This window comes from Scyliorhinus torazame, chromosome 13 (assembly GCF_047496885.1).
Source record: "Scyliorhinus torazame isolate Kashiwa2021f chromosome 13, sScyTor2.1, whole genome shotgun sequence".
NCBI lineage: Eukaryota > Metazoa > Chordata > Chondrichthyes > Carcharhiniformes > Scyliorhinidae > Scyliorhinus > Scyliorhinus torazame.
Genome location: NC_092719.1, coordinates 177220788 through 177236136, shown reverse-complemented (window position 1 = coordinate 177236136; position 15349 = coordinate 177220788). Strand labels below are relative to the sequence as shown.

Sequence of the window (15349 nt, the reverse complement as noted above, 5' to 3'; positions counted from 1 at the left end):
ACCAGGATGCTGCCTGGTATGGAGGGCATTAGCTATGAGGAGAGGTTGAATAAACTTGGTTTGTTCTCACTGGAACAAAGGAGGTTGAGGGGCGACCTGATAGAGGTCTACAAAATTATGAGGGGCATAGACAGAGTGGAAGTCAGAGACTTTTTCCCAGGGTAGAGAGGTCAATTACTAGGGGGCATAGGTTTATGGTGCGAGGGGCAAGGTTTAGAGGAGATGTACGAGGTAAGTGTTTTTACACAGAGGGTAGTGGGTGCCTGGAACTTGTTGCCGGAGGAGGTGGTGGAAGCAGGGACGATAGTGACGTTTAAGGGGCATCTTGACAAATACATAAATCGGATGGGATAGTTCAGGCGGGCAGCATGGTCGGCGCAGGCCTGGAGGGCCGAAGGGTCTGTTCCTGTGATGTACTTTTCTTTGTTCTGTACACCTAGATCGCTCTGATAACGGGGACACAGACTCTGAGATGGAATCAGAGGAAGCTGGTGCCCCAACTGAAGCTAACCTCGAAGAGGAACACGCATCAGTAACTCTTCGGCACTCTCTCCAGAAACAAAAGTCCCCAATTCGGTTGACACTATCAGACTGACCTCAGACTGATCGTCAAGCGATGGAAGGGATTCTCTCGCAGCAAGGGTACTGGGGGAGAAATGGACTTAAGGAGGGAGGAATGTTATGGTGGTCACGAAGGACATGGCGATCATCATTAGATCTCCCGTGGGCTTCCTGGAGCATGAACTTCCCTACTGAGTGAGCCGGAGCTTGCCCAATGGTAAATGAGCAGAGGGAGTTAAAAACCCGTTACTTCAAACTGTAGATTTCAAGCTTGGACTTGGCTGATGCAAATTGCGGATTGGGCATTTTCTATCATCTAAATAAAAGGACATGGGGCGAGATTCTCCGATCCCCCGCCGGGTCGTAGAATCGCCGGGGGCTGGCGTGAATCCCGCCCACACCAGTTGCCGAATTCTCCGGCACTGGAGAATCGGCGGGGGCGGGAATCGCGCCCCGCCGATTGGCGGCACCCCGCCCCGCAATTCTCCGGCCCAGATGGGCCGAAGCCCCGCTGCTAGAATGCCTGTCCCGCCGGAGTGGATTAAACCACCTCTCTTACCGGCAGGACAAGGCGGCGCGGGCGGGCTCCAGGGTCCTGGGGGGGGGCGTGGGCCGATCTGGCCCTGGGGGGTGCCCCCACAGTGGCCTGGCCCGCGATCGGGGCCCACCGATCCGCGGGCGGGCCTGTGCCGTGGGGGCACTCTTTTCCTTCCGCCTTCGCCACGGTCTCCACCATGGCGGAGGCGGAAGAGACTCCCTCCACAGCGCATGCGCTGGGATGCCGCGAGCGGCCGCTAACGCTCCCGTGCATGCGCCGCCCGGAGATGTCATTTCCACGCCAGCTGGCGGGGCACCAAAGGCCTTTTCCGCCAGCTGGCGGGGCAGAAATCAGTCCGGCACGGGCCTAGCCCCTCAAGGTTAGGGCTCGCCCCCCCAAGATGCGGAGGATTCCGCACCTTCGGGGCGGCGCGATGCCGGACTGAGTAGCGCTGTTTTTGGCGCCGGTCGGCGGACATCGCGCCGATACTGGAGAATTTTGCCCATGGTGTTGGAAGATCGGCTTTGGTGAGATTATTACAGTCTTCAAGGCCCAGCTTTATTCTGCACCATCTTGGCATAGGTGGGTGGCATTCTTGGCTGGTTGGTCAACCGGCAACAACAAAAGCACTGGTGTATTGGCACGGTTAGGAGGGCTAATGCTGGCATCCTGAGAGAGGACAGCTGGTTTATGCTCCAAAAAGCCACAGTCACTTCCCTAGGGCATGCCTCAAAAATCCTATTCATCTGTTGGAGGATAGATTGCTGGACTGTTGTAACATCCTGCAAACTTATTGCAGACTGTAATCTACAGCAATGGTGACAAAAGTGTGAGCTTGAATTTCAGTAAGCTGATGTTGGATGAGAGAAGTCTGATCTTGCCTGGCGGCAAGATGACATTGCAAGACTTACAGTCTCAGCTTCGACTACGGTATTCCGATTTCTGGAATAATCTGTGCAACCCTTGTACCACATTGGTGCTTGGTTACTATGTGCTCCTTGACATTGATAACAGGCTTTCTGACAGGCACCAAGCATATCTAATATGTCTAGTGTTCATTCTCCTCCCAACACCTCGTGTACCTGTTCTAGAGCTGTCTGTTGTTAAGCTCGTGGCAAGGCCTGTTCCCTCATGATGTCATGGTTGCACAGGTTGCAACAGACCAAAGAAATTTTAGCATTCTTGCTATTGAGTACTGCAGGATTCCTCCAAAGCAATTCAGGCTTTGAAAACATTGGGCGCATTTTAACAGAAACATTTCTAAGTGCCATTTTGGGAAAGATTGGCTGGGCATTTCTCGACGCCTATCATTGGCCAGATTATGACAAGTTTTAATGGCACTCAGTGCCAAAAATGAACCCCCACGAGCTTCTTGCCATTACTGGCTGTCTCGACGTCTGATTCACCAGACTGGCACCTCAGCGTCGCGTCGCTCACGAGGGGGAACTGTTTTTAAGCGCTCCCTCACAACTCACTTTCAGTCAACAGACAAATATGGCAGCGCGCAGACCTCGCCTTTGCTTTGGGGATGCTGACCTGGTCAGGCCTCTCGACGGTGTGGATGAGAGATGGGATATCCTGTTCCCCTGAGGGGATGAGATTGCAGAGTAAGAAGTGCATGATAAAATAGGACTGAGTCGGCAGAGATTCGTCAAGGGGAGGTCATGCCTGACAAATCTGTTAGAATTCGTTGAGGTAACGAAGAAGTTACTCAAAGGAGAACCCGAGGAGTGATCTATTTGTATTTCCAGAAGGCTTTTGACAAGGTGCCGTACAGGAGGCTGCTAAATATAATAAGAGCCCACAGTGTTAGGGGCAAGGTACAGGCATGGAATTATTTTTTTTAAAAATATTTTTATTCTCAACCTTTTTCACATTTTCTCCCAAATTTACACCCACCAACAATAAACAATAATCAGTAACGAATGCAATATCAATCCCCATATCAATAACAACAATCCCATCCTCCCACCAAACCCCCAAACATTAGCCCGCATGTTAACATAAACAAATAACAAAAAAGAAATCCGGAATCACCCATAGTCACCATTAACACATACAGTGCCCCTCCCCCAACTCTCCCAACCACCCCCCCCCCCCACAATGTTCGATGTAATCCAATTCTTGAAAGTGCATAATGAATAATGCCCATGAATTGTAGAATCCCTCCATCCTTCCCCTCAGTTCAAATTTGACCTTCTCAAGAGTCAAGAATTCTAGCAGGTACCCCCGCCACGCCAGGACAAAGGGTGGAGAGGTTGATCTCCCCCCCAACAGGATCTGCCTTCGGGCGATCAACGAGGCGAAGCCTACAACATCTGCCTCTGACACCCTGAATATGGCCTCCCGAGGGCCCGGATCAAGTTTCACGTGCACCACTTTAGAGATTACCCTAAAAATCTCCTTCCAATAATCCTCCAGCTTTGGACAGGACCAAAACATATGAATGTGGTTTGCGCACCCACCCCGCAATGTTCACACACATCTTCTACCCCCTCAAAGACCCGGCTCAGGGGTATGCTCTATATACCACCTTCAGCTGTGTCAGTCCCAACCTCGTACATGAGATGGAGGCGTATACCCTCCGGAGCACCTCACACCAGAATCCCTCCTCCATACCCTCTTCCAACTCTTCCTCCCACCTTGCCTTGATCCCTTCCAGCGGTGCCTTCTCCTCTTCCAAAATAGCCCCATAAACCGCCGACACTACCCCATTCTCCAGTCCCCCTGTTGTCAGCACCTCCTCCAGCAATGTAGAAGCTGGCTCTATCAGGAAGCTCTGTATGTGCACTCTGGCAAAGTCTCGAACCTGCAAGTATTAAATTGTTCTCCCTGCTCCAGCCCATACTTCGCTCCAACCCCCTTCAATCCTGCAAACTGACACCCAAGAAACAAATCTTTTGGTGTCCTAATTCTTTTCTCCTCCCATCTCTGAAAATTTCCATCCCACTTCCCTGGCTCAAATCTATGGTTCCCCTGAATCGGCATTTCCCTTGACCCTGCCCCCAACCCGAAGTGCCGCCGAAACTGCCTCTAAATTCTCAACAAAGCTATTACTACCAGACTCTCTGAGTATTTCCCCGGGGCCGTCGAGAGCGGTGCTGTTGCTAGCACCTTCAATCCCGACCCCGTACACAAACTCTCCTCCATTCTGACCCACTGGGAGTCAATCCCTCTGACCCAGCTCCGTACCTTCTCCACATTCACCGCCCAGTAATGATACATGAGGTTCGGAAGACCCAAATCCCCGCCTGTCTTCCTCTCTGTAGTAGCACCTTTCTCATTCTGGCCATCTTCCCTCCCCATATGAATGATAATTTAGAGATAATCTCTCTGAAAAAATGCCTTTGGCAGGAAAATCGGCAGGCATTGGAAAATAAACAGAAATCGCGGCAACACATTCATTTAAACTGCCTGTACCCGACCCGCCAGTGACAGAGGGAGACCATCCCACCTTGCCAGATCAGTTTTCACTCTCCCCACCAAACTAGAAATGTTGTGCCTACGGAGCCCCCCAATCCTGAGCAACCTGCACCCCCAGGTATCTAAAGTGAGTCCCTGCCCTACGTAACGGCAGCCCTCCCACCCCTGTTGTACAAGCATAGATAAAGGATTGGCTGACTGGCAGAAGGCAGAAAGTGGGGATAAAGGCATCCTTTTCAGGATGGCAGACGGTGACTAGTGGTGTTCCGCATAGGTCAGTGTTGGGACCACAGCTATTCACAATATACATTAATGATCTGGAAGAAGGAACTGAGGGCATTGTTGCTAAGTTTGCAGATGATTCACAGATATGTATAGGAACAGGTTGTGTTGACAAAGCAGAGAGGCTGCAGAAGGAACTGAACAGGCTACGAGAGTGGGCAAAGAGTGGCAGATGGAATACAATGTAGGAAAGTGTGAGGTTATGCACTTTGGAAGGAAGAATGGAGGCAAAGACTATTTTTTAAATGGGAAAAGGCTTTGGAAATCAGAAGAACAAAGGGACTTAGGAGTCTTCGTCAAGATTCTCTTGCGGTTTACGTGGTGGTTCAGTTGGCAGTTCTGAAGGCAAATGCAATGTTAGCATTCATGTCAAGAGGGCTAGAGTACAAGAGCAGGGATGACTGTTGAGGCTGTATAAAGCTCTGGTCAGACACCATTTGGAGTATTGTGAGTAGTTTTGGGCCCCGTATCTAAGGAAGGATGTGCTGGCCTTGGAGAGAGTCCAGAGGAGGATCACAAGAATGATCCCCGGAATGAAGGACTTGTCATATGAGGAGTGGTTGAGGTCTATACTCAATGGAATTTTACAAAAATAAGGGGGGATCTCATTGAAACTTACAGAATACTGAGAGGCCTAGATCGAGTGAATGTGGAGAGGCTGCACCACTAATAGGAGAAACTGGAACCAAGGGCACAGCCTGAGACTGAAGGGACGATCCTTTAAAACAGAGATGAGGAGGAATTTCTTCAGCCAGAAGGTGTTGAATCTGTAGAACTCTTTGCCGCAGAAAGCTGTGGAGGCCAAGTTACTGAGTGTCTTTGGGACAGAGATAGATAGGTTCTTGATTAATAGGGGGATCAGGGGTTTATGGGAAGAAGGCAGGAGAATGGGCATGAGAAAATTATCAGCCATGATTGAATGGCGGAGTAGAGTTGATGGTCGAAATGGCCTAATTCTGCTCCTATGTCTTATGGTCTTATGGGTCGGAGGGCCAGCAATGCCGCCTGGGAGGCAGTGACAGTGGCTGTCAGTTCGGGCAGCATGACCAGGGGGACTGCCGTCCAATTTCAGAAGAAGGCCAATGACCTCCATTGAGCTGCTAGGATAAGTTACCACCCCTGTCCTGGCATATGTTCCGCCTACCACCCGTCAAAGGCTTGTCGCGACCCGGCTTTGAAAATGACTGCTCTGAGGGGTGTACTGCAATGCACCATCAGAGGGTCCAGGCATCGGAACCGCATTTTGGACAGTCATCAATGCATCGCTCAATAACAGCACGGGTGGCAACATGGGCCTCATTATATTGGGTCTGCACCTCAGTCTCCAGCCTCCGCACCATCGTCATCAGCCTGGACCTCAGCGGGTACCCCTTGTTCCCCAAGAGCCAACCCACCATCCTGGAGTGGTCCTCGAACATGCCGGGGATCTTTGAGTATCCCAGATGTAGCTGTCATGCACGTTCCCTGGGAAGCGTGCACGTACCTGCATGATCCTTAAGCGGTGGTTGTACACAATCTTTTTTGTACAGTGTGTGCAGGAGGGTTTCCTGAAACAATATGTTGACAGGCCAACAAGAGGCGAGGCCACGTTGGATTTGGTTTTGGGTAATGAACCAGGCCAGGTGTTGGATTTGGAGGTAGGAGAGCACTTTGGGGACAGTGACCACAATTCGGTGATGTTTACGTTAATGATGGAAAGGGATAAGTATACACCGCAGGGCAAGAGTTATAGCTGGGGGAAGTGCAATTATGATGCCATTAGACGTGACTTGGGGGGGATAAGGTGGAGAAGTAGGCTGCAAGTGTTGGGCACACTGGATAAGTGGGGCTTGTTCAAGGATCAGCTACTGCGTGTTCTTGATAAGTATGTACCGGTCAGGCAGGGAGGAAGGCGTCGAGCGAGGGAACCGTGGTTTACCAAGGAAGTGGAATCTCTTGTTAAGAGGAAGAAGGAGGCCTATGTGAAGATGAGATGTGAAGTTTCGGTTGGGGCGATGGATAGTTACAAGGTAGCGAGGAAGGATCTAAAGAGAGAGCTAAGACGAGCAAGGAGGGGACATGAGAAGTATTTGGCAGGAAGGATCAAGGAAAACCCAAAAGCTTTCTATAGGTATGTCAGGAATAAGTGAATGACTAGGGAAAGAGTAGGACCAGTCAAGGACAGGGATGGGAAATTGTGTGTGGAGTCTGAAGAGATAGGCGAGATACTAAATGAATGTTTTTCGTCAGTATTCACTCAGGAAAAAGATAATGTTGTGGAGGAGAATGCTGAGCCGCAGGCTAATAGAATAGATGGCATTGAGGTGCGTAGGGAAGAGGTGTTGGCAATTCTGGACAGGCTGAAAATAGATAAGTCCCCGGGACCTGATGGGATTTATCCTAGGATTCTCTGGGAGGCCAGGGAAGAGATTGCTGGACCTTTGGCTTTGATTTTTATGTCATCATTGGCTACAGGAATAGTGCCAGAGGACTGGAGGACAGCGAATGTGGTCCCTTTGTTCAAAAAGGGGAGCAGAGACAACCCCGGCAACTATAGACCGGTGAGCCTCACGTCTGTAGTGGGTAAAGTCTTGGAGGGGATTATAAGAGACAAGATTTATAATCATCTAGATAGGAATAATATGATCAGGGATAGTCAGCATGGCTTTGTGAAGGGTAGGTCATGCCTCACAAACCTTATTGAGTTCTTTGAGAAGGTGACTGAACAGGTAGATGAGGGTAGAGCAGTTGATGTGGTGTATATGGATTTCAGCAAAGCGTTTGATAAGGTTCCCCACGGTAGGCTATTGCAGAAAATACGGAGGCTGGGGGTTGAGTGTGATTTAGAGATGTGGATCAGAAATTGGCGAGCTGAAAGAAGACAGAGGGTGGTGGTTGATGGGAAATGTTCAGAATGGAGTACAGTCACAAGTGGAGTACCACAAGGATCTGTTCTGGGGCCGTTGCTGTTTGTCATTTTTATCATTGACCTAGAGGAAGGCGCAGAAGGGTGGGTGAGTAAATTTGCAGACGATACTAAAGTCGGTGGTGTTGTCAATAGTGTGGAAGGATGTAGCAGGTTACAGAGGGATATAGATAAGCTGCAGAGCTGGGCTGAGAGGTGGCAAATGGAGTTTAATGTAGAGAAGTGTGAGGTGATTCACTTTGGAAGGAATAACAGGAATGCGGAATATTTGGCTAATGGTAAAGTTCTTGAAAGTGTGGATGAGCAGAGGGATCTAGGTGTCCATGTACATAGATCCCTGAAAGTTGCCACCCAGGTTGATAGGGTTGTGAAGAAGGCCTATGGAGTGTTGGCCTTTATTGGTAGAGGGATTGAGTTCCGGAGTCGGGAGGTCATGTTGCAGCTGTACAGAACTCTGGTTCGGCCGCATTTGGAGTATTGCGTACAGTTCTGGTCACCGCATTATAGGAAGGACGTGGAGGCTTTGGAGCGGGTGCAGAGGAGATTTACCAGGATGTTGCCTGGTATGGAGGGAAAATCTTATGAGGAAAGGCTGATGGACTTGAGGTTGTTTTCGTTGGAGAGAAGAAGGTTAAGAGGAGACTTAATAGAGGCATACAAAATGATCAGGGGGTTAGATAGGGTGGACAGTGAGAGCCTTCTCCCGCGGATGGAAATGGCTGGCACGAGGGGACATAGCTTTAAACTGAGGGGTAATAGATATAGGACAGAGGTCAGAGGTAGGTTCTTTACGCAAAGAGTAGTGAGGCCATGGAATGCCCTACCTGCTACAGTAGTGAACTCGCCAACATTGAGGGCATTTAAAAGTTTATTGGATAAACATATGGATGATAATGGCATAGTGTAGGTTAGATGGCTTTTGTTTCGGTGCAACATCGTGGGCCGAAGGGCCTGTACTGTGCTGTATTGTTCTATGTTCTATGTTCTAATCTGAATATTCAGGGAATGGGATCCCTTTCTGTTATTAGAGGGCACTCCCTGATGCCCCGGTGTGCATAAAGCGATATGCATGCCATCAATTACCCTGGACCTGAGGCATACCTGCGATGATTGAGAATCCTGCAGTCCGGGCATCTTGGTGGGCTTGGTCCAGGTTGAAGGTATTGTGGTTGGATGCTTGGGCATACAGAGCATCCGTGACCTCACAAATGCACTTGTGGGCTGTAGCTTATGAAATGCTGCACAAATCCCCACTTGAGCCCTGGAATGATCCGGTTCAGGGCTGTGGTGACCTTCATGGCCACCGGCATGTCCTCTTCCTCTATGGAGTGCAAAGTCCCCGAGGATGCTGCACAGATGAGGCACTGTCATTTTCTTGAGACACAGTCACCTGCGGCACATGCTGTTTGTCATCTCATCAAAAGACTAACAATGTCTGTACACCGTGGTCCATCGCTGGCGTCCCCCTCTGGGTTCCTCCTTGGCTTGAAGGCTGGCTGGGTCTTCACGGTGTGCTGCGGCCCTCTGCACATGGACTGCCACCTCCAGCCTGTGTCAATGCTGCTGTGTTCTCCGGCTGCCACCAGCACCACCAGTGCACCCGACAGTGCCACCTAGGTGCCAGCCTGGCACTGTCAAGGTGCCAAGCTAGCATTTTTCACAGGACAGGGATGGGATCCGGGGTGCCCTGCACAAGCATAGGCGAGGTGTGGCAGTGGTTGAGGACACATTTATAGATGAGTTGGTGCTTGGGGGTGGTGGGGGGGGAGGGGTCACATTGCAGGCAAGCAGTGCTCCTCCATGCAGAAAAAGGGACGGCATGGAAGCTTTGAGCCCATGTGACTTCATCAGCTCAAATTGAAATTTAGAATAAAGATATGACAAATTTTCTTTCAAGGAACTGCAAGTTACTGAAATCTGTCTTGTGTCCGTGCTTCTGTTTACTGATCCATTCATTCTTGACTAATGTAACCTGCCAATTTATAGCCGAAGCTTCAGTCTAATAATCTGTTGAGTCCAATACATGCTGGAATTAAGGAAGATTATGCCAGGAGACATAAACCACAATGTACCAATAAACCAGAATACAACATCAGGAATTCTGTTTAATCTCTGATTTTATGACAATGTACCCAGATATTAGGCAGATAGAGGTACATTGTGGTTCATGGGGAATGAGAGTTTATCTGCACGAGTAAGTAGAGACCTGAAGCCAAGAAAAATATCTTGAATAAAGCCCGAAAAATGTATCAGTTCATTAGTTCTTCAGCGGGGCTTGAATCCAGAACCTTTTCCCAAAAAGTTGAAAGTGCAGCCAATGATTAGCAGTTTGGTGTGAGTGGATTATCTATGTTGACAAAGCACAACCAATATAATGTTTCTTGCAATACTGAGCGACTAATACTGGCAGTACAGTCCTTAATATGAGATATTAAATTTATGCCTGCCTGTATATTCAAGTGTGTCTGTGGAGACGAAAGATCCCGTGGCTTAATTTGAAGAGAGGGAATGTCTTTGGGTATCCTTCCACAATATTCCTTTCTCAACCAACACCACCAAGGCAGATTATATGTTCATTCATCTCATTGTTCGTGAGATCTTGCTATTTGAAGATGCCTTCTATGTTTGTTCAACAATTCATTACAGTTCAAAGTAATTCATTATATGTAAAGTGCTATTGACTGTTCCAAGTGATTTCTCCTGTTGGTGCTTAAAAGTACCCAGTGTCACAGAAGCTGACTGCATCAATCACTTTTCCTTCCACTGAGATTGCAGTCCAAATGTTGCTTTGTGACTGTACATCTGGTTCTGAAAGTTAACACAGACCTGAGACTGTCTCCTTGAGAGGTGCAGCCTCTGTACACACGGGCGGGATTCTCCACTCCCACCCCGAAGTGGCCGCGCCGTCATGAACGCTGTCGAGGTTCACGACGGCGCGGAACGGCCCCAGTCCCGACCGATTCAGGCCCTGACAATGGGCCAGTATCGGGGCCGCGTCATCTACCCGCATCAGGCCTTGTTGCCCGCGTAAAAGCGGCGCCGCATAGATGACGCGGCCGGCGCCGCATAACGGACGTCATCCGCGCATGCGCGGGTTGGCCGGCGCCAACCCGTGCATGCGTGGTTGCCGTCCTGTCCAAATCTGGCCCGCAAGAAGATGGGGGATGGATCTTGCGGGGCCGCGGAAGGAAGGAGGTCCTCCTTCAGAGAGGACGGCCCGACGATCGGTGGGCACCGATCGCGGGCCACCCCACATTGCAGGTGAAGCCCGGTGCAGGATCCCCCCTCGCCCCCCCACAGGCCGCCCCCCCAGCGTTCACGCACCGCCCACGACTGCAGCGACCAGGTGTGGACGGCGCCGGGGGGAACCCGCCGTTTTGGCCTGGCCGCTCGGCCCATCCGGGCCTCAGAATAGCGGGGGTGCCGGAGAATCGCCATTTTGGGTGTCTCCGGCGATTCTCCGGCCCGCGAAACTCGACCGGGCCGTTCCCGCCGCTTGGGAGAATCGCGGGAAAGCGTCGGACCGGCGTCCCCGGAAATTGTGGCGGCCCAGGCGATTCTCCCAACCGGCATGGGAGTGGAGAATCACGCCCACTTTTCCTGGGGAACTCCAGGTGGGTATTAATTCACAGTATGCAAACTGCATCAGGCAGTACTGAATACTGAAGGTCTACCTGCCAAAACTTCAAATCTGCTGGCCATGATCTCCTGCTCTTGTTGTTCCACCTCCAAAGTATGTCACATGTTATGGGTTTCAGAATTAACAAACAAAACATTTTTGGTTAATCTCTAGCTTTGCGCCTCATTAGCTCTCTTCGGACTCACTGGTGTTTTAATATAAATTGATGAGATGTAGAAGTAAATAAATCATGTATCTTCATACTAATTGTTACTTAAAAGCAGCAGCAGCAAAAACAATGTTCGTGACTGGTCTGCGTTAATTTGCATTAGTAATATTTACTTCCAGGAACAAGAGTAAAACTCAACAGTTGATCTATTAATTGTAAATTAGCAAACACCATTATTTAATGCACAATTAGCTTATGTGCTAGTTATAGCATGCAGAGCAAATTAAAACTTATTTCGGTAGAAATTTGTATAGGCAGTGGTGCAAAATGAGCAGCATCAGGTCAGTTACCTAGCTACTATTTAATTCCCTTGACTTCAAGGAAACTGAATATCAGGTGCTGTGGATTATACTTGGCTGATCCAAAACCACCTGTTGTGCACTACCACCCAAGCCTGTGTTTCTTGGTTTTCGTTCATTACCCATCAACATAGAAAGAAAGAAAATGATCTACACACTTAGCAAGTAATTTTGCCATATCTTTTTTCATTTAAACTTTTGTACTTCTTGCTTGCTGCCTTTTTCTAGCCACTTATATAAAAGCATAATGAAGATAATCAACCTTTGAGCCATTTCTTCAAAGGCCACCAAATCTATACTACCCAAGCAAACAGTCAACAAAAACAAATCTTTCCAATGTTTGGACTTGATTATTTAATTAACTGTTTCAATTTCCTTCAGAATATTAACATTTTACATTGTTGGGTTAAAATGCCACAGGATATCACATTGGCTTCTTGTGACAGTACTAAATTTAATTTCTGCTGGAGGGATTATTAGAGCGTAGCTTGCACTTGTATAATTTGTCAACCCCACTATAATTCTGACTTATAATTATTTTAAATGTGTCTTTTAAATTTTAAGTTTGGACTAGACTATAGTCAATAAAATATTTTTGTGCAAATTCTTGAAACCACAAAATGTTACATTTCTTTGGTTTACTAAGATTTTAACTAACACTTTGTATTAGGTATGTGTGCCAAAAAAGGAAAGATGGCTAGTAAGTGATCTTTATCTGACTGCTTGCAGTGCTTTCACTTCTGTTTGTCAGATACTAATTATGCATGTTATTTTGGGAATTTAGTTGGTGTGACTTGTCCATATTTACCTCCCTATCCTTGCCCTTAGAATCTGAACCTCAATCAGTTACCCAGGTGTTGCAATTGGTGTGGAACTTTTCTTCTGCTGTTTAATGGTTGATATTTGGCCAATATATTGGGTTATCTGATGGCATGAAGACACTTTTTTTTTACTTTAAAAAATTGAAATGAAAAAAATCTGATTTGGACTTTTGATTTATGGACATATATTTTTTATATATATCAAGAACTATCATATTTCAGATCACCGGATCCTAAACCGTGTACTTGAGTTAGTGTCATATAAAACATAGTTTCAAAGACATAGACCTCTTTTATTAATAGTGGGTTTTATGCCCTTACTTCAGTTAGATATATATAAAATGCAAACAGATGTAAGAAAGGCTACATATTCTATCAAATATTAATATATAAGTATTTCGCAACTTAACTATTAAACGATAAAGTCATTCTGCCCCAAGAATGTCCCATTTACAAAAGTATTAAATATTTTTTAATTTTAATTTAATGAACAAATTATTGGTTTTAAATTTCCTAGTTTGTTACTTTTGTAATTAGTCAGTTTTGTGTATGTTTAGCTTGCTTTGTAAATAATTAATTGAATAAAACTATAAATTGATGTAGGTTCTAGTTTTGATAAATTATTTAGAATATTTAAGTGGATTTTAATAGAGCAAGCTTCTAGTCTTAAAAACATAAAGTGCTGGAAATACTCAGCAGGTTTATGGAATGAGAAACAGAGATAATAACCGGGATTCTCTGTTCCCTGGCGCTAAGATCAGGAATCCCAATCGGGCTGAGAATCCCATGTCGGGCCAGAAAACAGGATCGGGAGATTGACAGCTGCTGACCACTTCAACAAAGTCAACTGCTTTCTGCAGTTAGAAAAGAGGAGGTGAAACCACTTAGCTGGTTTGAAGTGGTCAGCAGCTGTCAATCAGAACAAGAATGTATATAAACACTGCCTTAAAGATCAGTGGAGGGTACTTCAGATGCATTCAAGCAAAGATAAATAAATAAACTTCCTGGCAGCTATGTTTAAACCATTTAGCTGTCAATCAAAAGCAAGTTGAAGGTACTGCACTGTGAAATTGAACGAATGCTTAGCAGTTCAAAGGATCTCAGTGGATTTCAAGCATTTTCAAACATTGTGGGCTTTCTAGGAAGACATTTCAAAAAGCCGTTTCAAAAGCATAGGGCTGAAGGAGCAGATGTGAGGAAAGGGTCCCTGGCCTGAATCTTCACTGAGCTGTCTGGTCTGCTCATCAGACTGAGAAGGCCACTTCAGAGTTTAAACAGGTCAGATCAGAATGAAGAATTTGAAGAGCGAGCTGACTAAGATCATGCCAGGAGTGATCTTCAGGTTGCCCAGGACTGGAAGGAACAGTCCAGACATGGAAACTCCATCCTAGGGAAGGGTCCCAGGGTCAACCCTTTACCCACTGCCCGATCCCCACCCAACCCCCATAACCCTTGGGGGAACCCTCCCTCTACAGGCCAGCAGCGACGGAGGTGAACTGGAGCAATGGGATGACCCATCGTGATAGGCTAGGGAGTCAATGTCAGGATGTCAGTGCACCATTGGCAATGCCAGGGGGTGTGAATTGAAGGGGGGGAGGCCTGGTGAGGGGGATGGGTAGCTAAGCGATGCTAAAGGGGGAGCTGTGGGAACGCTAATGGGGAGTTCTGAGGAGGTTGGGTGGGGGGCAGGTCACCTACATGCGTGCGTGGTGTGGGGTGGGGGTGACCTGTTATTCTCGTATTGTGGATGAGGGGGGAGAGCATGCAGTTCCTTGATGAGGGGTTGGGGGTGCTACCCTTATCAGCGGAGGGGGGGTCAACATTTACGTTGTGTGGGGAGGGAGGGGTCTGGATGGTGGGATCGAGGCGCCCATTCAAAATGCTGGCCCGACCCCAGTAACTGCAGGGAAATTGGCGTGTTTGGCGATATGCATATTTTTCCATGGTCAAGTCATGTGAATCCCACCCCGGCAACACTCCTAGCGCCAGCAGGGCACAGTCCCGATTCTCCGCTGGCGGGAGCACTTTGAATTTGGAACAGAGAATCCCAGCCAGTGGTTTGAATGGAATTTGACTCTTCAAGTTTATAGTCATAGTTGATTAATTGAAGCCTGGAATATTTAAATATTTAGTTAAATTATTTTGGTAGATAAATAATATGTTAATTTTATAATTCAACGTAAATCTATTTACAAATGAAGGACAAGTGGAAAGATAGATACCACTGAATGAAAGAAAAATACTCATACTTTCACAGCCTTGCAAAATACAGCCAAATTTATCTCGGTTGTAACTGCATTTGTATTGTAACTTTTGCTAAATGTAAATGCTATAGATCACCAAAGTGAAAATACATTCAAGATTCAGTTGGAATTATCGCTGATTTAAAGATATGTAGCATCTTGTTATATTCTAACTGCCAAAGTTAATATGTAAGCTTTATCTATGGCAAGTTTAACATTCCTCCACTATTACCTTATATGATACACAGGTTATCTAAATAAAACAAAGGGACTGTATGTAGTACACCTTATTTCACAATTTATTTTAATTCAGTACACTAGTCCTGGCAGAAATTGTATTTTCTCTCAAAATTAATCATATTTCAATTGAAATAATGTTTAACCAATAGAACAGCATGATCAGTTAGATAAATTAATTTCCTATTAAAT

At 47.1% G+C, this 15349-nt stretch overlaps 1 protein-coding gene across 1 annotated transcript in view; it reads left to right on the top strand.

Moving 5' to 3' along the window:
- cacna1db (calcium channel, voltage-dependent, L type, alpha 1D subunit, b) overlaps positions 1-15349 on the top strand; it is a 1216201-nt gene that overhangs the window by 963856 nt on the left and 236996 nt on the right. The gene's annotated exons all lie outside the window — the stretch shown is intronic.